Here is a 7,419-nt window from a genome sequence, read left to right as displayed (position 1 = left end):
CCGCTTGAAGATGGGTTGATGTAAAGGCCATCGACGTATGTAAGCCATGCACACATCGGTGCACAGGGCCCGAGAGAAGTAGTGATCGACCACTTTGGGGCGAGCTGACAGACAAGCAACACCAAACCAGACCTCGGCTTCGGTTGTCTGCTACGCCGAAGCCGGGTGTCAAGCTGCTCAGTTGGCTGTACTGCTTGTCAACAACACGCCATGATGCAACTACTGCGCAGCCGGTGCAAGCTCACGGGCGAGACGTAGTTAGTCTACAGATGAGAGAGTACACTGTCCCGAAGTTCAGGATGATTATGCAAGAAAGTACAAGAACTTGCATAACACGTACAATAACCCACCGTATATCTTGGACGAGGCTAGCTACGGGCAGCAAACCGCACATGGTCATCCATTCTGGCAAGAAAGATGGCCATCCCAGAAGCCGCGGCTGACTGCTGACTGTGCTCAAACTTGCGTCGAGGTCATGCGGTCACCCACAGGTTACCCACAACAATACCCTGGCAGAATGCTTGAACAATAGTGTAAGCTCCTTCTGCCTAAACCCGAATCATCCCAATCATCGTCAGAGCCAACCCGGCAATAGAGCATTTCCGGTGGCTGTGCCAGCTTTTGATTGGTACGACGTAACATGTACAGGGCACAAACAGCATCATGCACATGATAAGGAGCGCACATGTATGCTGCCTTCAACTCACTGTGCTTGGGATGGTTCAAGATGGAGGAAGGCAGGCAGTAGAAGCTGCACATGTCTGTTATCACACCACTGGCTTGCTCCACAACGTAGACGTGTATCAGATCATCCCTGGGCATAAGCCAATGCTTGATCTCGTCTTCCGTAAAAACCTGCTTCAGCTTGAACTTAGAAAGGTACTCGTTCAGCAGAGTGGTCACCTGTGGCACGTCTCTGGCTTCAAACTCTCGGAACCCTGAGGTTGCTGGTTTGTCAGGGAGCTTGTTCAGCTTGATGACCCTGGCCATCGTGGAGCGATCTGAAAGCCGGGAGAAGTCTATTTCGATCAGCTTCTTAGGATTGATGGAGCGATGCCAATACCTGCATGTGGCCACTGGCGTTGGCAGCACAACCCCTGCTGTATAAGCTGCTTGCCAGATGTCATGCAGGTTCACGCGGCGCGTGATCTCCTTGATGAGGACAGGGGCCAGACGCTTGGAGCGTAACTTCTTGTGAACGCACAGATAATTGATCTCCACCATCTTCACCAGGTTGCCATTGATCTCTATGTCAGCTGGCACCCCTGAGATGAAGCTCACGAGCTTGCCAGACTGCTTCACGCGTACGCCTATGTGCCAATCCACTTTGTAGCCCGGTGGACACAATGCCCACCTGATGAATTCCTTCGAGTAGCAGAACCGGAACATCTGGTCGTCGTCTTCGACATAGTTCAAGCGAAGCAAGTCGAATACTTCCGTGCACACTGTCTCATCTAGCAGATCACATAAGCACCACTCAAAAGAGTCGTGAAGCTTGTATGGCTCCTGACGTACGTCCTTCACCGTCTTTGGTGCATCGATTGGGCCATCGACCCCGTGGTTTAACTGGGATTCGTCACCATTGAACTGCGCCACAGGCTGCGTCTGCCAGAACTTGTACTCGTCCTTGTATCCCTTGGGGCCCTTACCACCCTTCAACTTTGAGGGGTCCATACTGAGGTGTCCAAAAGCTATCGTGAAGCACTCATCTCGCTTAGGACCCTACAAACACCAACCCTCTTTGTTGACGTGAGGGAAGAGACCAATCTGTCTGCCTTGCAACGTTTCGTAAGCAGCATGAGAGCCAGCGGGCGTGCGTTGGTCGAGTCGAGCAAGCAATCTTGCAATCGACAATGTGCTGGCAACGTGCTATCCAAGGATAGTCCCCAACTCCGCGCGGGCCGTCCTCGACGCTATTGAACATGATGATGTTGAACCTCGGAATCCATGGTTTTCAGGGATAATGCATTTGGAGCGCGATATGCGTGCATACTTCCTCCGTGCCATTCGCCAGTGATCAATACGTTTCAGTAGTTCACCGACGACAGTGACCAGTGTGTGTTCGGCCAAGCGTCGAGCTTATAAGGCACTCTGAAACTTCAAGCATCTCATTGGTATGGACATCACTTAGAAACCATGTCCCTTTCCTGAGACCCATGTCTGGTCTGTATAAGCACAAGGATGGTTGAACTTTCGGGAAAAACTTACGACGTATTGATACGTCGTGATCACGAGGATCGTTGGTAACGAAGCAACGCAGACGTCGGGGTGAGTTGACGCACGTTTAAGGGCATAGTATGCGACAGCCAAATGGCCTTTTGGTGATTCGCTACCAACAACTGTTCGCAAGCCTGGTCGCGCTCCATCACCCGGGGCCGATGTTGCCAATACTAATCGCCATATGACGTGCCAGGTTTGGCTTAAAGTCAAGTAGATCTTTACAGGTTGAGGGGTTTTCACGTTTATCGAGGCATTACTTTCATCCATTGTCACCCATACATGCATGGCGATGCCCCAGCACAGTGTGGTTCTCATGTAGAGCACCTGTATAGAGGCCTCTGGACCGAGTTAACATCTCCAAACACGTGTCCGCAAACGTAGACGTAGTTTTGTCAACGCCGGATTCTTTGGGCTGGCGTACTTCTTTCGTTCGAAGTACGTGCGGAACAGGAAATCGCCACACGTGGAAAGAGAGAAGAAATAAGGAAATCGGCAAGCACAAAGACATGAAACAATTCACAGGCTCAAAGGGCTTCGGCCTAAGTCCCTGGCGAGTTGGCCCTGTCGGGAGGACAGGAAGCGGTAGACTGAAAAAGGGAAGCAACAAGCTCAAGTCAAAAGTCAACATCAATAGTTGCGCCAACAGGGCAGAGAATGACATGTTCGCACAGCGCCAAGGGCACAAACGACAAGCCACCAGAACTATCAGGAGCCTTTAGACCGCAGGCGCGGCAGATCCATGTTAACCTCCTACATCGTACACTCATCCGCTTTACCAGAAGCTTGATCATGGAAGTAGGGCACAGCGTGATCTCAGAATTTCAACAACCGGGTGTGATTCACCGGAATAAGCCATTTCAGGGCTGCTTTCAGCAATATGGTGCCAAGCGTGCAGCGCGACCCGATAGCGCATCAACTCAAACAACAAAGTAGAGAGTAACAGAACAGATGATCGGCAACAGGGCCCTGAGGGTCACTCGGAGAGATGCCAAGGCTTTGCATCTGCTCAAGTTTAGTGTGTGCAGCGAGGACAGAGACCCGATGCTTGTTGGGAGAGATGTCAAGTCGATGCAACAGCACAAGTCCAAGGTGGCGAGGGACGTCAAGGACCCGATGGATGTTGAGAGGGATGTCAGAGCCTCGCAACCGGCCAAGCCCAAGTTGGTGAGGGAGGACATGGACCCGATGGATGTTGGGAGGGATCCCAACGCTGTGCAACCACCCAGTTCTAAGGTGGCGAGCGAGGACAGAGACCTGATGGATGCTGGGAGTGACATCATGGATGTTTGTACTGTGGCAGTTTTGAAAGCGCCAAAAGCTTTCAGTATGCCTCGGTGTTGGGTGAAGAAGTGCTGCTGCCTTCAGCCTTCAGAATCGCCGACACGTGAAAAGGAGAAGAAAGCAACAAAAATCAATAGGAAAGCACGCCGGGCCTATGAGGACTTGCTTAGTGGGCTTTAGCCTCACGCCCTGGCGATGTGAGACCCCCCCAGGATTCAAGAACGGGAGGTGTAAGGAAAGGAAGCAACGAGCTCAAGCCATGAGACATAAGGCAGCATCAAGATCGCACCAAGAGTTGAGCCCCCTGGCAGAGGAAGCATCAATGACTGTGACGGGCTTTGAGATTCCAATCACAGAGAAACACATCCAATGCAAGCGAATCGCGCAAATGCTGGGCCTCAGCTTGTGCAGTGGGCGATGCGGCGACCAGGCAGCTTGCGGTCCACCAGTTGCGGAGGAGGCAGCCTGTTTGCTTCGATGCAGGCAACCAGAAGTGCTCACCGCGAGGGCTTGGGCTTGCTTGGCAGGATCAGAATGTTGAAACCCTGCATCAAAGGGTTCTGGATGCTGGGAGTATTCGCTGAAAGCTGCTGCTGTTCCGCAGACAAGTTGTGATTGTTAAGATTCAATGCGTAGTGTGGGCCTTCTGATGCTCCTGAAGGCGAGGGACTACTTACAATCATGGGCGATTTCCTGTTTTCCTGCGTGTGTTTGACTGATTCTCATGCGCTTCCATTGGTAAGGTTATGATCGGGGAAACGCGTGCAGACGTTGAATTTGCAAGTACTGACATCGGGAGGCCGTGAGTTGTGATTTTGTACCGAGTGGTCATTGCATGATATTGCCCTCACAGTGCACAGGCGCTCCATCAAGCTTGCAAAGTGGTCGCAATCAAAGGAGACAACTTGTACTCGACGCCTTGCAATCACAGGTACAGAGTCCTACAACACACCGTAAGATGCTTCTATTCAGAAACTACAAAAGAGAGAAGCCTTGAAGAGGCCAGGATGACAAATGAGGAAAGGGACTGGGCAAGGTGTGATGGCAATGAACGAAGGAAACGTGCATTACATGTCGCATACAAAACACACATGAAAACCGCAGCTAGATCTGTCAGCACACTTTCAAGAACAACGCCCGGTCGTCAAACGGTCAGTCTTGCCGCAATCTCTGCACCAAACTCTCTTATCAGTTCTTTGCGCTGGTCCACATGGTCGCCCATGAGCATCGTAAATGTCTGCTGAGCGGATACAGCATCTTCGATGGTCAATCGCGTGAGCGTGCGTGTGGCAGGATTCATGGTCGTCTCCCACAACTGCTCCGGCATCATTTCTCCAAGGCCCTTGAATCGCTGAATCGTGTAACTCCCCGGCTTCAGCTTCGAGGTGATTTCCTAAATATGAAAACGTAACGTCAAGGGTGATTGCAGTGACCATGAAAGCGACACAGCCTCATCCTTGACGGCCATGGCGTCTGACTTTGCCTCTGCACCAATCTGTGCTTTGGGACATGCGTTGGTACTTTTACACCTAAATTTGCATACCCAGTGCAGAGACGTTCAACATATGCCGCATGCACGCCCGCAACGCAATGTCCAGGCACACGGACTCATGGTGCCAAACGATATGATCTACCGTCAGTTTGAAATCACTACCTCAGTGAAGTAACACCTCTTGCGATGGAAGGAGTATAAAATGATATTCCTTTCGTCCAGAGCCCGAAGAGTGCTTGAACCCAACCATGGGATGCTCTGAACAAGGCAAGTGCAGCACCATCATGTTGCACCCCAGTCCCGCCTGAGTTCCTCGGCAAATAGTCACTCATCTTGCTGGCGAAACATCCTCCAACACAGTCAGGCTCGGCCCTGTTGTTCGCAACGACCTCCAGCCGGCTTATATGCGCACAAATGCACACCCCCATTCTTGCGCTACTTGGCCATCGAGGCCTCATGTCAACTGCCCCAGCTGCTCGAGTGACTGAACTCGGCAATGAGCGATCCCCGCGCGTTCCTCGAATACCAAATGTTCCAGTCTCTTTCTTTCAACGATCCAGTTGCACGTATGCTTACATGCTAGAGTTGCAGCACACGCACCTTCAAGCCCTCCTCTGAATAGCAGTACTGGATGTTTTTGCGGCCAGCCTCGACCTTGAACAGCGGAGGCATGCCTACAAACACGCGGTTGTGCTCAAAGAGCGAGCGCTGATAGCGGAAGAGAAACGTGAGGAGAAGCGTTCGGATGTGCGCGCCATCCACGTCCGCATCTGTCAGAATGATGATCTTCCCGTACCGGATGTTGGCCAACTCGGCCTCCTCGGACACATCATCCCCGCGTATTCGCAGGCCCAGCGCGATAATGAGGTCTGAGAGCTCTTTGTTGTTGTAGATGGACTTGTCATCTGCTTTCTCGACGTTGAGGATCTTGCCCCGGAGCGGCAGAATCGCTTGAAACACGCGATCGCGGGCCTGCACACAGCGTACGAGAGGGTGAGAGTGTGTGTGAACTTTATGGTGCTTTTGCACTTTTGCATTGGCTGCCGTGACCGCTTCGGCATTGTCGAGGGGTCTCTTTAGATGGCAGACAATCTAGGAACACAAGGCGACGAGGTATGTCATTGCAAACAGCAATAGGAAGAATCAACAATGTCCTAACTGAAAGCGAAACTGAGCCGTGCCAGTTCAGCAGCTGGTGCATGCCAACAGCTTTTCACAAGGTGCCTTTCCAGGTGTGCCTCAGAGCACCAATGATGCGTTCAATGTATCGTACTGTGGGAAGGAGAGAAGGCCCCAGTGCGGGCCGCCACCCTGTCAGTGATTTGCTCAAGCGACTGCTAGGACTTCACGACACAGCCAGCGGCTACATGTAAGCTATCATAAGAGAAGCAGACACACTCGTGGCAAACATTGAACAAAAGCGCAACATCCAAATGAGATAATGCAAAGATAGCACCATACATTGCGATGGAAGTGTGAAATCTGTCCGAGAAACAGTACCTCCTTCAGAGAAGCAGTGCATCAGCACCTAGCTTCCCCTCCGACCGTTTCCTTTCAAGCTTTCAAGAGCTATTCAATACGAGGACCAGCAAGCCCATTGCATCAGGGTCCGCCCTCCCCACCTACCTTCCAGATACCACAAAACGATGCTTCGCCAGACTGGATTCCAAACCCCATTGTATTCCCTATATTCACGCATGTTTTGGCGTACAGAGCCGTAAGCTTACAGGCTCTTGTGGCAGCGCTTCGCAAGTCACATGGTTTGGCGAAGCGCTGCCACGAGAGCCTGTGAGAGGACATCGAGCGCACCTGCTTTGCGGAACCCCCAGCGGAGTCGCCTTCAACGATGAAGATTTCGGTGCTGCTTGAGTCACCACTGGTGCAGTCGGCGAGCTTGCCAGGCAGTGTGGAGCGTGTGAGCACGGTTTTTCGGCGGACCATGTCGCGGGCGCGCTTTGCGGCCTCCGCAGCGCGCTGCGCAAGCAGTGCCTTTTCGACGATCACTTTCAGCGTGGGTGCGTCCACTCGAAGGAACTCCTCCAAGCATTCCCCAACCAGCTGCGACGTCAGGTTCCTCACCTCTGGGTTGCCGAGGCGTGTTTTGGTCTGGCCCTCGAACTCCGGGTTTGCCAGCTTCACAGATATGATCTGCACTCACATTTTCAGATATCCACCCCAACTGCAGCCTGCAGCGCGAACATTGCCTCACCTTGTCACAGAGCTCAGGTTTGCGCTTTTGCATCCAGGCAAACTGCCTTTGTGTTGGTGCTGTAAGTGATTATCTTACGCAAAGTAAGTACAGCAATACTGGCTGCACTTCGTAAGCATGCCCTGAGGATGTGGATATGAAAGTTCTGTGGAGGTATATGCAGAAACAGGTCTCCAACGTGGCCTGAACTTGGTTGCACCTGACAACGACTCCAAGG

General features: G+C 52.2%; 1 pseudogene; it reads right to left on the bottom strand.

Moving 5' to 3' along the window:
* Nucleotides 1-657: 657 nt before the first annotated feature.
* LOC149808787 (glycylpeptide N-tetradecanoyltransferase 1 pseudogene) lies at nucleotides 658-4,184 on the bottom strand (annotated as a pseudogene).
* Between the last annotated feature and the right edge of the window lie 3,235 nt (nucleotides 4,185-7,419).

This window comes from Nuphar pumila, unplaced genomic scaffold (genome assembly GCF_984573655.1).
Source record: "Nuphar pumila unplaced genomic scaffold, dmNupPumi1.hap1.1 HAP1_SCAFFOLD_2217, whole genome shotgun sequence".
NCBI classification, from domain to species: Eukaryota; Viridiplantae; Streptophyta; class Magnoliopsida; order Nymphaeales; family Nymphaeaceae; genus Nuphar; species Nuphar pumila.
The sequence above is the reverse complement of the archived record's forward strand: the minus strand, read 5'-3'. Positions and strand labels throughout refer to the sequence as shown.